The following is a 21,491-nucleotide window of genomic DNA, read 5'->3' as shown; positions in this document are numbered from 1 at the left end:
ATGTCCATTGAGTCGATGATCCCATCCAACCATCTCATCCTCTGTTGTCCCTTCTTTTCCTACCCTCAATCATTCCCAGCATTAATGTCTTTCCCAGTGAGTTGGCTCTTCACATCAGGTGGCCAGAGTATTAGAGCTTCCGCTTCAGCATCAGTCCTTCCAATGAATATTCAGGGTTTATTTCCTTTAAAATTGACTGGCTTGATCTATTGCTGTCCACAGGATTCTCAAGAGTATTCTCCAACACCAGTTTAGAAGTATCAGTGCTGTGCTCAGCCATCTTTATGGTCCAACTCTCACATCTGTATGGCTATTGGAAAAATCATAGCTTTGACCTACATGGACCTACATGGACCTTTGTCAGCAAAGTGATATCTTTGCTTTTTAATATGCTGTCTAGGTTGTCATAACTTTTCTTCCAAGTAGCAAGCATCTTTTAGTTTCATGGCTGCAGTCACCATCTGCACTGATATTTGGAGCCCAAGAAAATAAAGTCTCAGACTGTTTCCAGTGTTTCCGCATCTATTTGCCATGAAGTGATGGGATTAGATGCCATGATCTTAGTTTTTTGAACGTTGAATTTTAAGCTAACTTTTTCACTGCCTTCTTTCACCTTCATCAAGAGGCTCTTTAGTTCCTCTTCATTTTCGGTCATTAGGGTGATGTCATCTGCATACTGAGGTTACTGATATTTTCCCAGCAATCTTGATTCCAACTTGTGAGTCATCCAGTCCAGTTTTTCACATAATGTACTCTGCATATAAGTTAAATAAGTAGCGTGACAATATACAGCTTTGTCATACACCTTTCCCAATTTTGAACCAATCGGTTGTTTCATGTATGATTCTAACTGTTGCTTCTTAACCTAAATACCAGTTTCTCAGGAGGCAGGTAAGATTGTCTGTTATCCCCATTTCTTTAAGAATTTCCTGTAGTTGTCGTGATCCACATAGTCAAAGACCTTAGCATAGTCAATGAATCTGAAATACATGGTTTTCTGGAATCCCTCGCTGTTTCTATGATCCAAAAAATGTTGGCAATTTGATCTCTGGTTTCTCTGTCTTTTCTAAATCCAGCTTGTACATGTGCAAGTTCTAGGTTCATGTACTGTTGATGTCTAGCTTGAAGGATTTTGAGCATTACACTGCTAGCATGTGAAACAGGCTCAACTGTATGGTAGTTTGATCATTCTTTGGCATTGCCCTTCTTCAGGACTGGAATGAAAACTGATCTTTTCTCGTCCTGTGGCCACTGCTGAGTTTTCCAAATTTGCTGGTATATTGAGTGCAGCACTTTAACACCATCATCTTTTATTATTTGAAATAGCTCAGCTGCAATTCCATCACCTCCACTAGCTTTGTTTGTAGTAATGCTTCATAAGTCTCACTTGACTTCACACTCCAGGATGTCTGGCTCTAGGTGAGTGATTTTAGTAAGTTAAGAAATTGCATTTCAACTTTATATTAAAAATTAAGAAGAATTTTTATTAGATTATACAATGGATTTGTATAATCTAATTGTATACAATATATACAAGAATATACAATGGATTAAAGACAATCTCTTTAACAAGTGGTGCTGGGAAATCTGGTCAACCACTTGTAAAAGAATGAAACTAGAACACTTTCTAACACCATACACAAAAATAAACTCAAAATGGATTAAAGATCTCAACGTAAGACCAGAAACTATAAAACTCCTAGAGGAGAACATAGGCAAAACACTCTCCGACATACATCACAGCAGGATCCTCTATGACCCACCTCCCAGAATATTGGAAATAAAAGCAAAAATAAACAAATGGGACCTAATTAACTTTAAAAGCTTCTGCACATCAAAGGAAACTACTAGCAAGGTGAAAAGGCAGCCTTCAGAATGGGAGAAAATAATAGCAAATGAAGCAACTGACAAACAACTAATCTCAAAAATATACAAGCAACTCCTGCAGCTCAACTCCAGAAAAATAAATGACCCAATCAAAAAATGGGCCAAAGAACTAAATAGACATTTCTCTAAAGAAGACATACAGATGGCTAACAAACACATGAAAAGATGCTCAACATCACTCATTATCAGAGAAATGAATATCAAAACCAAAAAAAATAAAAATAAAAATTAAGAGAAATTTAGATTGTATTTCATCAAATTCTACTTCAACATCTGCTCAAATGAGTTTTCTTTCCCCTTTGATCTAGTAGTGAATCATCTCTGGATAAATAAAATTTAGTTACTATATTACTTAATAAAATAATATTGGATTTGGTATGCTATGACTATTAATATGGTAATTTTACATAAGGGAGATTTTCTTTTTTGTGTTATTTTTGTCAGATTTTGACATCTGGTATTTTGACTGTATTTGACAGTTGGGAAGAATATTAGTTAGGATCACATTATAATTAAGAAACCATCCCTAAATTAGTGCTTAAAGCCACAACACAGTGTTTCCCAGGAGTGTATGAACTGATCAGTTGGTTGTGCTCATCTTAATTAGCGTGGTCATCATGTGGAGTCACCTGAGAGAGAACTGATGTAAGGTGTTCTTTGTGGGGTTGATTCCTCTCTCCTTCTAGCTCTCTAGTCCAGACATGGTGGTGTCAGGGAGTCAAAAGAGAGAAAGTCAACTCATCCATGTGCGTTGGAAAGCTTCTGCTTACATTATGTTTGCTGCTGTTCACTAGGCTAAGCAAATGACATAGCCAGGCCCAGGGTTAGCATGAAAAGACATTATCATAGGGCATATAGATGCAAAGAGGTGTGAAAATTGGGGTCAATAATACAGTCAAACCACAACACAAAGAATTTCTAATTTCTTATTCCTTACAATTTTTAAAAAATAATGTAGGGATTATCTGTTGCAAGTTATGTTCTCTAGTTTTTTTAACCTGGTTTTCTTTATTCTTTTTTTTGATGAGGGGGCTTTTTTTTTTTTTTTTTACTTTACAATATTGTATTGGTTTTGCCATGTATCAATATGAATCCCCCACGGGTATACACATGTTCCCCATCCTGAACCCCCCTCCCACCTCCCTCCCTGTACCCTCCCTCTGGGTTATTCCAGTGCACCAGCTTCAAGCTTCCTGTATCCCGCATCAAACCTGGACTGGCGATCCGTTTCTTATATGATATTATACATGTTTCAATGTCATTCTCCCAAATCATCCCGCCCTCTCCCTCTCCCACAGAGTCCAAAAGACTGTTCTATACATCAGTGTCGCTTTTGCTGTCTTGCATACAGGGTTATCGTTACCATCTTTCTAAATTCCATATATATATGCATTAGTATACTGTATTGGTGTTTTTCTTTCTAGCTTACTTCACTCTGTATAATAGGCTCCAGTTTCAACCACCTCATTAGAACAGATTCAAATGTATTCTTTTTAATGGCTGAGTAATACTCCATTGTGTATATGTACCACAGCTTTCTTATCCATTCATCTGCTGATGGACATCTAGGTTGCTTCCATGTCCTGGTTATTATAAACAGTGCTGCGATGAACATTGGGGTACACATGTCTCTTTCAGTTCTGGTTTTCTTGGTGTGTATGCCCAGCAGTGGGATTGCTGGGTCATAAGGCAGTTCTATTAACAGTTTTTTAAGGAATCTCCACACTGTTCTCCATAGTGGCTGTACTAGTTTGTATTCCCACCAATAGTGTGGGAGGGTTCCCTTTTCTCCACACCCTCTCCAGCATTTAATGCTTGTAGACTTTTGGATCGCAGCCATTCTGACTGGTGTGAAATGGTACCTCATTGTTTTCACTATGTAAAACTTCTTCTTTTGATAAAGATTTTCCTGCCTAACCTTTTCTTAATGAAAAAACTTTGTGGCTTTAATAATATTTCATTTCTAAAGTTGTTTATTCTTATGTTCCCTCCTCATCTTTAACTGGTCTTATCAGAATCATGCCCATTTTATTAATGGTTTAATAGAGCCTGTTCTTAGATTTCTTCATATTAGTTTCACTGTGTTCTTCTTCCTAATAATCAATTTCTGACTTTTATGGGTTCCATTATTTACTTTACAAAGAATTTATTTTACTATTTTCTCTGGCTTCTTTAGTGCAATGCTTATTAAATAAGCATTATTTTAATTATTAAAAATTATTTAAAAATTATTTTAATTTTTCTGTACTTAAAAATAGAACTTACTTGAATACTCTTCTGAAATCATTTTGGCTTCACCATGTAAGTTTTGATTTGTATTCCAATATTCCTGTTTTCTAAATTCCTGAGACATCATATTGTATCAGTTTTTAGGTAGAGATCTTTATTTAAATCTCTCATTAGTCATTTTTTAAAAAATATATGTTATTAATGCCTATTATTGCATTTTTGTAGTAAAATGTGAACTATCCTATTTATTTTATAACTTGCTTCAAATTTTAAATATTTGCAGTTATTTCAGTTGACAAATATAAATTATGTTCCATGGATACTGAAAAATTTGCTGTCTTCTCTGTGGAATGTACAAGTTTATTTTATAATTAGTCTTTGAAGTTTATGAATTATTACTAAAATATTTCATGTAGTTATATTATCAGTAATTGATAACTAATGGTATTTAAATTTTTCTATCTCATATGCATTTCAGTCTGTAGCTATATGTGCATATCTCTTTAAATGTATTTCTTTATTTCTCTTGTATTTCTATATTTTTACTTTATATATGGGTGCTGCCTTTTTTCATGTATAAAGTTTCATTGGCTGTATTTTTGCAATGTTTTATAATATTTAATAATACTCCTCAAATTCCATTTTGTCTGACATAATTATTGCTACCCGGGATTCTTTATTTTTAATTTTTCAGTAGCAATGTAGCCAACACTTATAAATACTGTGGAACATAAACAGTTATTAAATATTTTACATGCAACTAATTGAGTCCTCACAAGAACCTTCTGAAGTAAGTATGATCATTGTTCCCTTTACTGAGGTATAAAGCTGAAAGACAAAGAATTTATGTAAGCTCTTCAAAGTCTTAAAGTTGATAAATAGCAGAGTTGGAATTGAACCCAAACTAGCTGCCTCCAAACAGCTTTTAGAAATTATATTCCATTCCTTCTTTTTTATATGCTGCTTAGTTTCATATTAATTAATTTCCTCCCTCTTTAAGTTTATTAAGTGTTTACATGGCTATGTCAGATCAACTGAGAAGCCCATCAAAGACATGTTTCATATCAGTTCCTGTGTTTATTATTACTATTAATATTATTATTTCTAGAATTTCCACTTGATTATTTCTAATAGAGTCCATCTCTTTGCTGAAATTTTCTATCTGTTCATGCACATTGTCCACCTTTTCTGTAAAAACCTTCATCATATTAGTCATGGTTGTTTTACATATCCTTTCACTTCCAACATCTGGTTCATATATGCACCTGGTTCAGTGACCGGTTTATCTCTCAACAATGGGTAGGTATTTTGCTTGCCTTTCTTTGTGTCTTATAATGTTTGAATGGGAGATGAACATTGTGCAAAGAGACTAGAGACTAAGGCAAATAGTTTTTTATGTCTGGAAATGCGCATGCCCCTTCTGTGGCTTTTATTGTGGGGTATTAGTATATTATCACCCTGCTTATATAACTTATATGCAGAGTGCATCATGCAAAATACTGGGCTGGATGAATCACATGCTAGAATCAAGATTGCTGGGAGAAATATCAACAACCTCAGATGCAGATGATAACACTTTAATAGCAAAATGTGAAGAGGAACTAAAGAGCCTCTTGATGAAGATGAAAGAGGGGAGTGAAGAAGCTGGCTTAAAATTGAACATTCAAAAAATGAAGATCATGGCATCTGGTCCTATCATTTCATGTCAAATAGATGGGGAAAATGTGGAAACAGTGTCAGATTTTATTTTCTTGGGCTAAAAAATCAATGTGGACAGTGACTGCAGCCATGAAATTAAAATATGCATTTTCCTTGGAAGAAAAGCTATGGCAAACCTAGACAGCATATTAAAAAACGGAGACATCACTTTGCCAACAAAGCTCTGGATAGTCAAAGCTATGGTTTTTCCAGTAGATATGTATGGATGTGAGAGTTGGGCTATAAAGAAAGCTGAGCACTGAAGAATTGATGCTTTTGAACTGTGGTGCTGGAGAAGACTCTTGAGAGTCCCTTGGACAGCAAGGAGATCAAGCCAGTCAATCCTAAAAGAAACAACCCTGAATATTCATTGGAAGGACCAATGCTGAAGCTGAAGCTCCAATACTTTGGCCTGATTCCAAAGCCAACTCTCTGAAAAAGACCCTGATGCTGGGAAAGATTGAGAGAGGAAAAGGGGCAACAGAGGACAAGATGGTTAGATGGCATCACTGACTCAGTGGATATGAGTTTAAGCAAACTCAGGGAGATAGTGAAGGACAGGGAAGCCTGGTGTGCTGCAGTCATGGGGTCACAAAGAGTTGGACAAGACTTAGCAACTTCAACAACAACAGACGTCAATTAAGTCGACTCAGTTTCCCTGGGTTTAGGCTTTGTTGTTATTTATTGCATTCAATGCACCACAGGCTTCAAATGCTCTAATTGACACATTATACTAAGTTGGGGATTGATCACCAGAGAAAATATCTCACTATTCCTCAACATTAGATTTTCCTGTGAGCCTGTGACTCCAAAAGTGTATTTTTACACTATTGCCCATTTCTCAATGGTAGAGAGCTGTTACTTGTTATTCAGCACTGGGTCATGGAGGGTGGGGGAGCCATTCTTAGGCTTAGGCAGGCCCTGTGTCCCTGGATTGAGTGGGTGCCTTCCTCCTTGATACTGCCTGTCGTCCTTATAGAAACCTCAACTTTGCCTTAAATATTTGGCAGGCTTGATGCTAATGAGAGATTTTACCCCTCCTATAATAGTTGGATTATTTATCTTTCTTCCTTTCCTCAGTTTCAGTGGGTTTTCACCTGTGCCTGGGACAGCTCACAGTGACTTAAGGCTTTTGTTCCATAGGAGTGAAGAGAACAAAGATCTGGGTGAGACTTTGCCCCTTTCCCACAACAGAGGCTGCTCCCCTCCCTAGGACTACGTCACTGTAAATTAAGTCCACTGCTGCTGGTGCTGCTGCTGCTAAGTCGCTTCAGTCGTGTCCGACTCTGTGCGACCCCAGAGACGGCAGCCCTCCAGGCTCCCCCGTCCCTGGGACTCTCCAGGCAAGAACACTGGAGTGGGCTGCCATTTCCTTCTCCAATGCATGAAAGTGAAAAGTGAAAGTGAAGTCGCACAGTCGTGTCCGACTCTTAGCGACCCCATGGACTGCAGCCTACCAGGCTCCTCCGTCCATGGGATTTTCCACGCAAGAGAATTAAGTCCACTAATTCATGCTCTCTCAAAAGTTTAGTTATCTCTTTTTTTCAACCTTAAGTTTAATACTTTTTCTTAGTTTTAGAATTATATAAATGTTATAAAACAAAAATGACTAATTTCTTAGATGTAATTAATCTTATTGATTGAAATAAGAAAGTACAAAAATGAAAAATTATCCTGAAAATGCTACCACATGTTTGAAAGAAAAGCACAGCCATGAGAAATAAATAGAATGAATAAGTGAGTACAGAGCAAAGTGTGCCAGACAAAGCTAGTTTCTTTCTTGATAGCTTTACAGCCTTAATAAATGAACAGAGTGGAGGAGGCGTAATGCATCTTGACTTCTAGCAAAGTACTGGAGAAAATGCCATGAGAAATTTTGATTGCAAAATTAATTTGAGTTGGCTTGAATAACAGTTAAGTGAAATGTAAGCTGGTTAAAAAGACATACAAAGGAGAGTGTTGATTAATGTCAATGAGCTAATGCACTGAGTGAGATCTTCAGTTAAATGTCATAGGTGTGAGTCTTAGGTTGAATTACCACTAAATGGTTTATTATATTTTGGAAAAAAGAATAAGATGAAGTTGATTGAATTAGAGCAAATAATTTATCAGGGGACACAGGTGATTACAGAAACTGTATAAAGACGAAGTTATTTTAGAGAAAAAATAAAGAAAACAATACAATTTTATTTAATGATTCCATGTTTTTATCACAAAAATGAATTCTATCAAGTGCCATTGCTTGAAGATCTTCAAACTGGAACTTCTCAAGACAGAAGATACAGTTAACTAATGTCTCAGCTAAGAACACCAATTCAACCCAATTAGTATCTATAATTTATCCAAATGAGAAAGTGATGGTGAATTCTTAGCTAGCTAGAGGGTATGGTAAAGTTGTAACCACTACCTAGTAGAAATATGAAATGTAACTCAAAACCTGGTAATCCTAGAAAATTGGGGGCAGAATAAAAGACAGAGAATTTTGAGGAAGGGGAGATAAATACATTCTTCTTAACTATGGGCAACTTTTGGTAGGACTAGAGATACTTGAAAATTAGTTTTACAAATAAAAATATTTTAATATATCCAGATAAAATTGAGTTAAGTATAAAAATAAACCTTTTCAGAATAGGTGCCTCCTAGAAAATGCTCTTGCATTTTAAAATTAGTTTTCTATCACCACATTAATGTATACATAAGGCTGTTCTCTTTTTCTTAGAATAAGTAGTTCATGATGTTCTATGAACACAAAGAGCATCTTTAGCAGAATTAAAGTATTATCCACTTTAGGAAAACTAAGGTTATGAAAATGTAATCCAAATGTAATCCACCTATTTGTCTAAATTAGCATCCCAGATATTCATCTCCAATGCACATTCTCTTCATGCTGCTTTGCAATCTGGCACAAAGGCCTATTGATTCTGTTTCTGGAATGGATCTCAAGTGCTTCTCCTTTCTGCTAATTCTCCACTGAAATTTCCTTAGGTTAAGCCCAAATAATTTATCCTAGGGCTATTGCCTTCTAATTGATGTTCTGCTTCTAATTCTTGACCCTACTGTTCACCTTCATGTAAACAGCAAATACATATATTTGTCAAACACAGATCTTACCATGTTCTCTGCTTAACAATCTCTCTAAATTTCAGATTCATAAATGGAAACCAGTTTTCTTTTAAGAAGCATGCAGGGCTTCTCATAAATTGCTAATCTCTGTCTTTGTCTATTGCTTTCACTTAGCATTCCTCTCCTTACTCCTTGGTACTACACGCGCACACACACACACTTCTCAGATGGTCAAATCACAGGGAATTGTTCACTGTTTCTTGAACATCTCACTGAATTTGCTCCAACTATTCCCTGAAAACCAGAGTGTTCTTCCCTCTCTTTTCTACTTTAAAATTTTCTGCATGGATATTAAGGCACAAGTCAAATATTACATTTTCTCTTCTGTTCTCCCTGATCCATACTCTTTATCTTCGTGTCTTTTATATGGAACTCTATTACTGTGTGTGTCATATTTTGTTTAATGATTTGTCTCGTGTGATTTATCTTTTAGACTCTGACTTCCTTGAAGGCAGACTGGATCCTATCTATCTTTTTACTGTCATTTGTGTGCATGGTTCTTGACACACAGTAGATGCTCATAAACCTCTTATGAACTACATTAATTTAAATGAAAGCCTTTGGCACATTTAAATGACATGACTTACCTGTATTTGTTTTATAATCATAAATATAGTTACAGAATTAAGCAAAATGCATCCAGAACCAGGACGTCGGTGTGCTCTATCTCCTACTATTAAATAGAAAGACACACTGGATTGTTTATTCAGAAAGCATTCAAGTACAAAGCATTATTGATACTAGATAAAGCCAGATAATTTCAAAATAATTTTTAAATAGCTATCTTTAATATCAAAGGCACTAAAGCATCATATTTGTCAAGAATATTGTTCAGTCACTTAGTCATGTCCAACTCTTTGCCACCCCATGGAAGAGCCCACCATGCTCCTCTGTCCATGGGATTTTCCAGGCAAGAGTACTGGAATGGGTTGGCATTTCCTACTCCAGGGGATCTTCCCATTCCAGGGATCGAACATGCGTCTCCTGTATTGGCAGGAAAATTCTTTACCACTGAGCCACCAGGGAAGCCCATATACTTTGTGTTCTAATATAAATATAACAAAGGATCCCTGCCTTCACTACCATCATTGTACACTGTTAAAGAAACACAAGTAACCATGGTAACAATACAATGTAACATGATAAAATAGCAATATATAAATGTGAAAGGTCTCAGGACTGATTCATCTTTCAGAAAATATTAAAGAGTATTTTATACAAGGAAATTAATTTTGAATTTGTCTTTAAGAATGTGGCAACTGGAAAAGACTGAGAGGAAAACTTTCCAGAAAAATGGAGCTATGCATGCACATTTGACAATGAGAATTATTATAAAAAGTATTTTTGTTATTTTCCTGACCTCTTCTTGTATTCCACTAGCCTGATTGCAAATTTTTCCTTGTTGGTCTATCTTCAGTTACATCCCATGATTACATATCCACCTTTTCTCCATTATTCTCTAAATCTTAATTATTTAATCAATTGATTTCCCTTTCATTTTGTCTTCTCTTTGGGGCTTCATCATTGATGGAAAATTCATTTAATTGTCTCTTAAATGAGACAATTTGTGCCTGTAGTATGTTCTTCCTTCATTGCATTTTCCACTCTGTTTCCAAACTAATTTTCCATAAATATTGTTTTCATCATGGATATTGTTTGCTTAAATAGCATTGGAATCAGATGCACTTTTCTGTGATATAATGGTAGATAATACATACCTGTATTATGAGCAGAGGAAGGCAGTAACCTTTGAAAGCCTCACTAACAATGCCCAGTTTGTAAGATAATTATGAAAATATGTTTAAAATATGGAGGGCCCCATGGAGAGCAAGGAGATCAAGCCGGTCAATCCTAAAGGAAATCAGTCCTGGATATTCATTGGAAGGACTAACTCTGAAGCAAGTGGAAGCTCCAGTACTTTGGCCACCTGATGTGAAGAGCGGACTCAATGGAAAAGACCCTGATGCTGGGAAAGACTCTGATGATGGGAAAGACTGAGGAGAAGGGGGCAACAGAGGAGGGGATGGTTGGATAGTATCACTGACTCAAAGGACGTAAGTTTGAGCAAACTCTGAAAGATAGTGAAGGAAGGAAAGCTTGACGTGCTGCAGTCCACGGGATTGCAGAGTCAGGCACAACTTAGTGACTGAACAATTGCAACTCCCAGCCAGTACTGATAATTTGATAGGTATATAGTATGTAAATAGATAATACTCTTTTGAGCACCTGTATTATTACCCAGCCCCCCAAAAAGCCATCATAATCCTTATTAGGCTTGGTGGTGGACACATGAGTGTCCACTTGAAAAGATTCACTCTTTCTAACCTCGCCTTAAACCCATCTCCTAGCCTTCAGAGTCCTGAATAATCTTTCCTACCTTCTGCATTTAACCTTGTTTTCCATCATTTCCCCACAGGAACCATTTATTATCTCTTTAATCCCTTCTTTAGCTTGGAACTTGCTAATATTTATCACATGTAAACTTGGGGTTTTGCTTCTGCTATGTTTCAACATAGAATTTTCTGATATCTTTTGTTCTTATTCATTCTATACTTGTAGTTCAAATAACACCTCTTTACTAAGATTCCCCCTCCCGCCCCCACAACCTAGATAAAACCTTTTCTTTCTTTAATGTCATTTCTATGCTGGCAAATGGTAATGTGACTTTCTATTTAATCTCTTCATATTATAATGCAGTAATCATTTATTTTTATCAGTATATGGTGCAGGTACATAGAATGTGATTTGTTGACTTATACTCATTATCATCTCACCAATAAGATGTTATAAACTCTGGACAGGAACTATGTCTTATATATCTTTGTACTCTCTAGGGCCTTTTTCTTCACTAATGGATCTTGTTATTTCCCCAGAATCTTAATTGACAGAAAGAGTATGAAATCTTCTCTACGTGAATCTTCACCGCAGTAGTTAACCTTAGCAGTGTTGCTGACACAGAGAATTAGGCTTAATACTAAAGCATCCATTGGATATAATTAACTAACTTCTCTTCTGTGAGTCTTGACTGGTGCCAGTGATAGCATGTACCAATCTTGGGAAAATTGAGAAAATGGTCACTAAAATTATTCTTTTGTTCTGTAATTGAAATAACGAATGTCAATTGGGGAAGGCTATGAGAGCATTTAACAAATGTTTGTTGTTTTTAAATAATAAAAATATTTGAAAGGAAATAGATTTAGAAATGCTTGAAACAATAGCTTGGTTTTCAAAGAATTAGATATACTACAGAAGCTTATTAGAATAGTTTCACGCTCTCATGTATTGTCCTAAGTGGCAAGCTGTTGTTTCCATGCCAATTCTTGGTTTAAAATCCACCATGCATTTATTATATGTCACTTTCCACTTAAATACTTGGGACAGTTAGATTGCACTGTCAAGTTACGGCATTATAATTCCAACAGATGTTGTCATGTAGATGAAGAAAATTCATTTTAAATTATATCATTTTTAATCTGTTTTTCTTTGTGCCTAAGGAAGGCAATAATATGTCATATTATCTTTTCAAGTTCAGGTTCCAATCATTGCAGCATATTTTGATTAAATCACATCACCATTTCAGAATCGATGCAGGGTAACAGTGGGCCACATGTGTGGAAACAGGAATAGCAAGAGTGCGCAAGTGTGCTAGTTGTTTCATGCTTAATAACCCTGCATGTTATCAATCAATCTGTAAAAAAAAAAAAAAAAAAGTGTGTAAGCTGAGAAAATAGTATGGTCAGAAACTGTACCTAACCTAAAACAGGGGTGCAAATATAGCTGGGTCAATATTTATTTGGTTAGTATGCCCTAACTAATGATTTGAGTTTTTCCAGATAATATTTCAATTTTCTGTGTTTAATTTTGGAATAAATACATGATTTTACCTTTCCTTGTCAGTTAAAGAGTCAGCCAGTTGAAATCGCTCATGATGCCCTCCCTATATGCATCCCTGGAGATTAATCCAGAAACAGGTGGTTTTCATTCTGGTCACAAATAAATTGTGTGTGTGTGTGTGTGCGCGTGCGTGTGTGTGTGTGTGTATATCACACTATGTGTATATCAATAACTTTAGTTTTTTGATAGTTTATCTCCCAGAATATCCCTCTTATAAATACTGGAACAAAATTCTTCTACTTTAAGCTTCACATTGTGTATGTTGAAAGACAGGTTTTCACGAGCCTCTAGGGTTTTTGCAACTGTTATTAACTGAGGCACTGACTGTCTTTAAATTATTCTTTCAAAAATGTTTGTATAGTGAACAGCCTTGGAAGATAGAAATAGTGTCTTTCTCCAAAGCAAAGGTCAGATTTGTTTGCTGTCCAGTATAATAAAATAATATCTCCTTCAGAAGCAAATGGCAGGCAAGTTTATTGCTAGTTGTAAAAGATTTGGGTTCCCTAAGCTCAGGGTTTCTCTCTTGTAAGGCAACATACTGCTTTTGTAGGCATCACCTGGCCCTCTTTGAACCCTTCTATAGGACCTGGAACTTGAGGAATAGGTGCCAATGAAGATACTGCTATTGCTATGGGAGATAGTATCTGACCCAAGAGTATGCCTTCTGATTACATCATGAAATTGTGGCAAGATAATGTTAGCTTGAAAAGAAGGTCAAATCTGAAGCCATTTACAGTCTGGATGGCATTACTGACTCAATGGACATGGGTTTAGGTGGACTCCAGGAGTTGGTGATGGACAGGGAGGCCTGGCGTGCTGTGGTTCATGGGGGGGGCAAAGAGTTGGACACGAGTGAGCAACTGAACTGAACTGGGAGGTCTAGAGGGGGAAAGAGTGGGCTAAGTAGTGTGTAAAGCTGGTCAACCGGTATCTGCATTTTTCAATTCCATATCCCAGCAAAACTTTTGTTCTGTTCTGCTATTCTTTGCACTGACCCACTCCCAATAAATTGATTTGTGCTGTGGGTAACTGCATCAGATTTCTGCAAGGAAGAACTAGGCAATGGTATTCCAGGTCAACACATGGAAAAGGCATGAGCTGAATTTAAAACACTTTGATCTATTTCATTGTTGGTTTTAGTTGCCCTATCCCTAGGCTGCAACTACATATGTTCCAGATACAACACTTCAGTATATGCTTCCCCTTCCCAGGAGAGCCCCACAGTGCTGTTATATAGGTTTCTGGAATCTATGTTTCACTCTGCAGTTTCCCCAGGCTTGATTTTAGGGCAGAACGCCAGAGCACTTATTATTTCACCACCAAATGTGTTTAAATCATAAGTTATAATGATATATTCCTCTTTAAAGGGTGCTAATGAGCCAATTTATTTGTGTGTGTGTGTGAAGACAAAACCTACTTCAGGCTAACTAAATAATGAATGAAGAAAAATAGGGGTTTTTCCTCAAATATTCCTCATATCTAAGAAGAAATGATATAATTTAAACTTTGGCATTTTGTCATTACTAATTTATTAGTTCTCTAAGGCTACTGTAAGAAAGCACCACACTCTGGGTGGCTTCAACAGTTTATTTGCTCACAGTTCTGGAGGCTGGAAGTCCAAATTCAAGGTGTCAGCAGGTTCACTTTCTTCTGAGCCCTCTCTCCTTTGCTTGCAGATGGCCACCTTCTCACTCTGTCCTTAGGTGGTCTTTCCTCCTAGTGCTTGTATCCCTGGTGTCTCTCTGTATACTCTCACATCCTCTACCCATGATTACACCAGTATGATTAGATTAGGAACAACTCATGTGACCTCATTTAACTTGAATTACCTCTTTTGGAGGCCCTTTCTTGAAATACAGTCACATTCTGAAGTCCTGGGGATTAGGGCTTCAATATATGAATTTCAGGGCAACATAACACTAATGAACATAATAAATGAACGTAGTAGTTGACAGTATCACTAAGAGAGAAGGAGATGGAGGGTATGTGGCTTCTATTTAAAGCTGTTGTTGTAGTTTAGTCTCTAAGCCATGTCTGTCTCTTTGTGACCCCATGAACTGCAGCACGCCAGGCTTCTCTGTCCTTCACTGTCTCCTTGAGTTTGCTCAAATTCATGTCCATTGAGTCAGTAATGACATCCAACCATCTCATCCTCTGTTGTTGCTTTCTCCTCCTGCCTTCAAACTTTCCCAGTATCAGGGTCTTTTCCTAAGAGTTGGCTGTTTGTATCAGGTGGCCATGGTATTAGAGCTTCAGCTTCAGCATCAGTCCTTCCAATGAATATTCAGGATTGATTTCCTTAGGATTGACTGGCTTGATCTACTTGCCATCCAAGGGACTCTCAATAGTCTTCTCCAACACCACAGTTCAAAAGCATCAATTCTTCAGTGCTCATCCTTCTTTATAGTTCGACTCTCACATCCATACATGACTACTAGAAAAATTATAGCTTTGACTATATGGACCTTTGTTGGCAAAGTGGTGTCTCTGCTTTTTAATGTGCTTTCTAGGTTTGTCATAGCTATTCTTCCAAGGAGCAAGCATCTTTTAATCCGGAGACTGCAGTCACCATTCGCATTGATTTTGAAGCCCAAGAAAATGAAATCTGACACTGTTTACACATTTTCTCTATCTATTTGCCATCAAGTGATAGAACCAGATGCCATAATCTTCATTTTTTGACTGTTGAGTTTCAAGCCAGCTTTTTCACTGTCCTCTTTCACATTCATCAAGACACTCTTTAGTTCCTCTTCACTTTCTGCCTATTAAAGTGGTATCATCTGTATATCTGAGGTTGTTGATGTTTAAGGTACACACACCAGATTCTTGCCAAATATTATATAAATTAGATCAGCTATATAGGTTTACCAATTTACACAAAATACAGTGGGCAAAGGGACATGTTAAGTCATGCGGAAGGATTCATCACAATCCAGACCTTAGAAAACTACAGAAGATATAATTTGTTTTTCTTTGATGCTTGGATTATAGGAAGAGATGAAGGTAGACAATGGAGAATCTTTAAATAAAAAGACTCAAGAGACATATTCAGTTCAGTTCAGTTCAGTCACTCAGTCATGTCCAACTCTTTGCGACCCCATGAATCGCAGCACGCCAGGCCTCCCTGTCCATCACCAGCTCCCGGAGTTCACCCAGACTCACGTCCATCGAGTCAGTGATGCCATCCAGCCATCTCATCCTCTGTCGTCCCCTTCTCCTCCTGCCCCCAATCCCTCCCAGCATCAGAGTCTTTTCCAATGAGTCAACTCTTCGCATGATGTGGCCAAAGTACTGGAGTTTCAGCTTTAGCATCATTCCTTCCAATGAAATCCCAGGGCTGATCTCCTTCAGAATGGACTGGTTGGATCTCCTTGCAGTCCAAGGGACTCTCAAGAGTCTTCTCCAACACCACAGTTCAAAAGCATCAATTCTTCAGCACTCAGCTTTCTTCACAGTCCAACTCTCACATCCATACATGGCCACTGGAAAAACCATAGCCTTGACTAGACGAACTTTTGTTGGCAAAGTAATGTCTCTGCTTTTGAATATGCTATCTAGGTTGGTCATAACTTTCCTTCCAAGGAGTAAGCGTCTTTTAATTTCATGGCTGCAGTCACCATCTGCAGTGATTTTGGAGCCCAGAAAAATAAAGTCTGACACTGTTTCCACTGTTTCACCATCTATTTCCCATGAAGTGATGGGACCAGATGCCATGATCCTCGTTTTCTGAATGTTGAGCTTTAAGCCAACTTTTTCACTCTCCTCTTTTACTTTCATCAAGAGGCTTTTCAGTTCCTCTTCACTTTCTGCCATAATGGTGGTGTCTGCATATCTGAGGTTATTGATATTTCTCCCGGCAATCTTGATTCCAGCTTGTGCTTCTTCCAGTCCAGCATTTCTCATGATGTACTCTGCATATAAGTTAAATAAGCAGGGTGACATATTAACTATTGTGAAATATGGATCCTAATTTGAATTAGGACAACTGGAATACAAACATATTTGATAATTTTAAGAAATTGTAAATTTTAGGGAGCATGATAATGACATCATGATTGTGTTTTTTAATACCTCTTAATACTGAGAGATATTTACTGAGATAATTAGAAATAAAATTATATAATATCTGGCATTTATTTCAAAATAAATTAGATAGGGATGGTGGCAAAAAGGAATAGGAGTATAAATAAACAGCTTGGAAAAATGCATTGATAATTGCTTAAGCAGAGTGATGAATATTTAGATTCATGATTAAATTCTGTCCATGTATATTTAAAATTTTTTATAATAAAAAGTTGTAAAGTTTTATACTGGCATTTTTAATTTAGCAGATGATCACAAAGTGGTATTTGGTACATCTTTTTAGTTGTTTTTCCTATTGTAATGATGCATTTTGGTGAATCAATCTGTCTGTCTCCTGAGCTTTCCCTGCAAGGTTAATTATGTGCATTGGAGAGCTAGCTGAGGTTCGGAGAACAAGCTCTGGTTGGAGGAAAGTGTTTCTGCTCTCTGAGCAAACTACCTTATACGAGCGTTAAGCTTTGATGCTACCCTCATTAGCACAATATTTTAGTCACCTGTGGTAACCTGCCCAGATGTTTCTCTGATAATGTTCAGCTCAATAAATTTAGACTTCACACAGTGGTGCTTGTCATTTTATGCCCTCCTGTCCCAAATACACTTCAAAATATGTCCAATCCAGCTGTTAGCTTGACTGCATAAGATACTGTAATAACACTTTTGAGGACTGGGGTGATATTTGAAGTGTTTCAAGAATCTTTCCCCCCTGGGTTGGAAAATAGCTTTATCAGAACCAAAATTAACGTCCAAATCCATAGTTTCTATTTTACTTTCCATGGTAGCATTGCATTTAAAAAGGATTCTAGAAGAAAAAAAAAAAAAGGGATTTTCTGATTTCTTACATATTAAATGAACAAGAATGTACTCTAAAACAAAATTATTCTATCTCTATATTTTTATTACAGAATATGTAGTTTCAATGTTCAGGTCAAAATTATAAAATTTTAGTAATTTTATAAGGTTTAACTTAATAAATTAAAGCTCAGAAAACTTTGTGATTAAGATTAGATGAAATAATGGATGTAAATGCAATGCTTATCAGTTTCAGATACACAGTAAGCCCTCCATAAATGATAGATACAATGACGGTTATAAATTTTTTTTTCTCAAAATTATATCTAGGAGAGAACTTTAAGCCTGACTATTTTATTTATACTATGTTTCAAAGACAATCTAATATTTTTAAATCCAGAGATGATTTTTTTACTTTAACCAAATTAATACTTGTTTAAATTAAATTGAGATTTTAATAAATCCCCAAAATTGTTTTCACTCAAACAAAAGTGGCTAACATCTCCAATTTCAGCAAAGGATTATACAGAAATACTCAGAATAATCACTGAGTCAGTATTCCTTAAAAATAAACCTTTTAAAGCAACATCATATGAAGGAAAGTTCTTATATATTTTTCTATTAAGGGTTCCATAATTGTTACTATAAGTTGATCAGATTCCTCCAGATTCATTTACTCTGGATTTTATTACTTTAGTATAATAAAATTTTATACATTTTACTATATGGTTCAAAAAATTCACAAAGGCATGTGTTAGGATTCTGGTACTAATTTTTAAATGCACTTTTAATAAAGAACCAGAGATATGTTTCAGAAAGGTCTATCTAGGAGAATAATCTCAGTTTTAGTCTGTCTATATTCCTTCCCCGCCCCCCCAAATTTTCTGATACTAACCAAGTGTTGTTATTCTTTGGCTTGAAGCCTTTATGTACCTGGTACTCCATTATGCTTTGACTTTAGAGAAAGGTTACAATTTGTTTTTTTCTGGGAGAATATGCTCCCAGCTGAAAATCATTTCCTTAGTTGAATAGAGGATCTCTTTGCAAAAATTTTCTCTGTTATCTCCTGAATAATTCCTACTATGTACAGAAGAATGAGATTGATTAACAATTTCATCCTCAATAACTTGTGACCTTATTATTCATAGGGCACATGAAACATTGATTTTTTACATTAAGGAAAGATATATTAAATAATATAATAACCTTCACATAGAGTGTACAGTAGGCAAACCTATGGAAAAATTATGTTGTCCTAGAAAGTTTTTCACCCACTCCAGTGTTCTTGCCTGGAGAATCCCAGGGACAGGGGAGCCTAATGGGCTGCCATCTTTAGGGTCCCACAGAGTCAGACACGACTGAAGCGACTTAGCTGCAGCAGCAGCAGCAGAAAGTTTTTCAGTGCACATAACATAAATAACCAATGTTCATTGAAAGTTTATTCTTTTTACTTGCTGTTATAAATAAGACATATTATATATTTAAATATAAAAGGATTGAAGATCAACCAAAACATTGACTGCATTGACATAGTGATAAAAATACAGAATATAAAAGTTATTCAAAAATATTTGAGTTGCATGTGCTTTTTACTCACTTTGATTTTAGTACCTATGTCTGACAGCAGTTAATCACACATAGCTTATCCTTTCCCTTCTTATTTTTATAACTGGCTTTAAAAAGCCAAACATAGATTAAAGAAGTGAACGATATTTTTCTACTGTTTTTCTCCATAGTATATATAAAAGTATATATGAAATGCATCTGGGAATGTCTAAGGAAGAATAAGTCCATTCATACATCTGTTTTTTAAAGGGATATATTTGACCACTATTCACCTGTATCTACTATAAAGTGAATAATATACAGTTAATAACATTCTGATTACTACAAAGTTATTGTTTTTCCTGACTTCTGCTGAACCCAGTAACCGAAAATACTGAGATCGAGTCCATATGTGAAATGGGTTCGGGTAAAGTTTGACAAAACATGCAGGTCAAGTTTAGATTAGAAAAATTTGTTCACACATTTATTCCTACAGATCCTAAAATGTCAACATATCTGACCATCTGATTAGGTTTCCATGAACAAGTTTGAGACATTACATGTATCACAACCTTTCAGTAAATAAAGCACAGTGAATTCAACTTCTTATAAAAGAATGGTTTTTCCTAAGGAACCTCTGAATGTCCATTTAACTAAGGCTTCTTTGGCTGATTAAAACATACCAGAATTTTTCTAGCTTTTTCATTTGAATGAGAAGGTTGTTGATAGTGATAAAATTTTCCTTTCAGGGGCTTTGCATATAAAATTCCATTTGGATGACTGAAGATATGGATGCAGATTCTGATAGGGCTGCTTTAAAACATCCTCCAACTTAAATAGTTTGCATTACCTTGTCTAATTAACTATAAAATTATTTAACATGAAAGATTAAGACTTCAAAAAATTTTCTCTTTAACTTGAAGTGACTTCTTATATTCCTCAAAATGATGGAATCCCAGAAATATGGGCTTATCCATGGTTGTTAATGGCTGTTTTTGTTTTAGTAAACATATTTAGTGGAGAGTGAAAAAGTTGGCTTAAAGCTCAACATTCAGAAAACGAGGATCATGGCATCCAGTCCCATCACTTCATGGGAAATAGATGGGGAAACAGTGGAAACACTGTCAGACTTTATTTTGGGGGGCTCCAAAATCACTGCATATGGTGACTGCACCCATGAAATTAAAAGATGCTTACTCCTTGGAAGGAAAGTTATGACCAACCTAGATAGCATATTCAAAAGCAGAGACATTACTTTGCCAGCAAAGGTCCGTCTAGTCAAGGCTATGGTTTTTCCAGTGGTCGTGTATGGATGTGAGAGTTGGACTGTGAAGAAAGCTGAGCGCTGAAGAATTGATGCTTTTGAACTGTGGTGTTGGAGAAGACTCTTGAGAGTCCCTTGGACCGCAAGGAGATCCAACCAGTACATTCTAAAGGAGATCAGCCCTGGGAGTTCTTTGGAAGGAATGATGCTAAAGCTGAAACTCCAGTACTTTGGCCACCTCATGCGAAGAGCTGACTCATTGGAAAAGACTCTGATGCTGGGAGGGATTGGGGGCAGGAGGAGAAGGGGACGACAGAGGATGAGATGGCTGGATGGCATCACTGACTGGATGGACGTGAGTCTGAGTGAACTCCAGGAGTTGATGATGGACAGGGAGGCCTGGCGTGCTGCGATTCATGCGATTGCAAAGAGTTGGACACGACTGAACTGAACTGAACTGAAACATATTTAAGGGCTTCCTAGGAGCTCAGAGGTAAAGAATTTGCCTGCCAATGCAGGAGACATGAGTTGGCAACCCACTCCAGTATTCTTGCCTGGGAAATCCCATGGACAGAGGAGCCTGGAGGTCTACAGTCCATGAGGTCACAAAAGAATGGGACATGACTTAGTGACTAAACAACAACAGACATATTTAAAGAACAACAAAACCCCCAAACTATTTATATATGTATTTTATGTATACACATATGAAAAGCCCAGCATGGTCCTTAGGCATATTATGTGCTCAGTCGCTTCAGTCGTGTCTGACTCTTTGTGACCTATGGACTGTAGCCCACCAGACTCCTCTGTCCATGGGATTCTCCAGGCAAGAATACTGAAGTGGGTTGCCATGCCCTCCTCCAGGTTAGGCATATATGAGTAAATGCAAATTGTAAATCCTGATTGAGTAATGACTGTGAAGATTTTCCCCAACATTTAGAAAAGTTCTACTCTAATGCAGAAGAAATAATATACTATG

General features: G+C 36.6%; 1 protein-coding gene across 3 annotated transcripts in view; it reads left to right on the top strand.

Moving 5' to 3' along the window:
* Positions 1–21,491, top strand: part of GRID2 (glutamate ionotropic receptor delta type subunit 2) — a 1,644,075-nt gene that overhangs the window by 1,152,895 nt on the left and 469,689 nt on the right. The gene's annotated exons all lie outside the window — the stretch shown is intronic.

This window comes from Bos indicus x Bos taurus, chromosome 6, assembly GCF_003369695.1.
Source record: "Bos indicus x Bos taurus breed Angus x Brahman F1 hybrid chromosome 6, Bos_hybrid_MaternalHap_v2.0, whole genome shotgun sequence".
NCBI lineage: Eukaryota > Metazoa > Chordata > Mammalia > Artiodactyla > Bovidae > Bos > Bos indicus x Bos taurus.
Note: the sequence above shows the minus strand (reverse complement) of the source record. Positions and strands in the feature narration are given on the sequence as shown.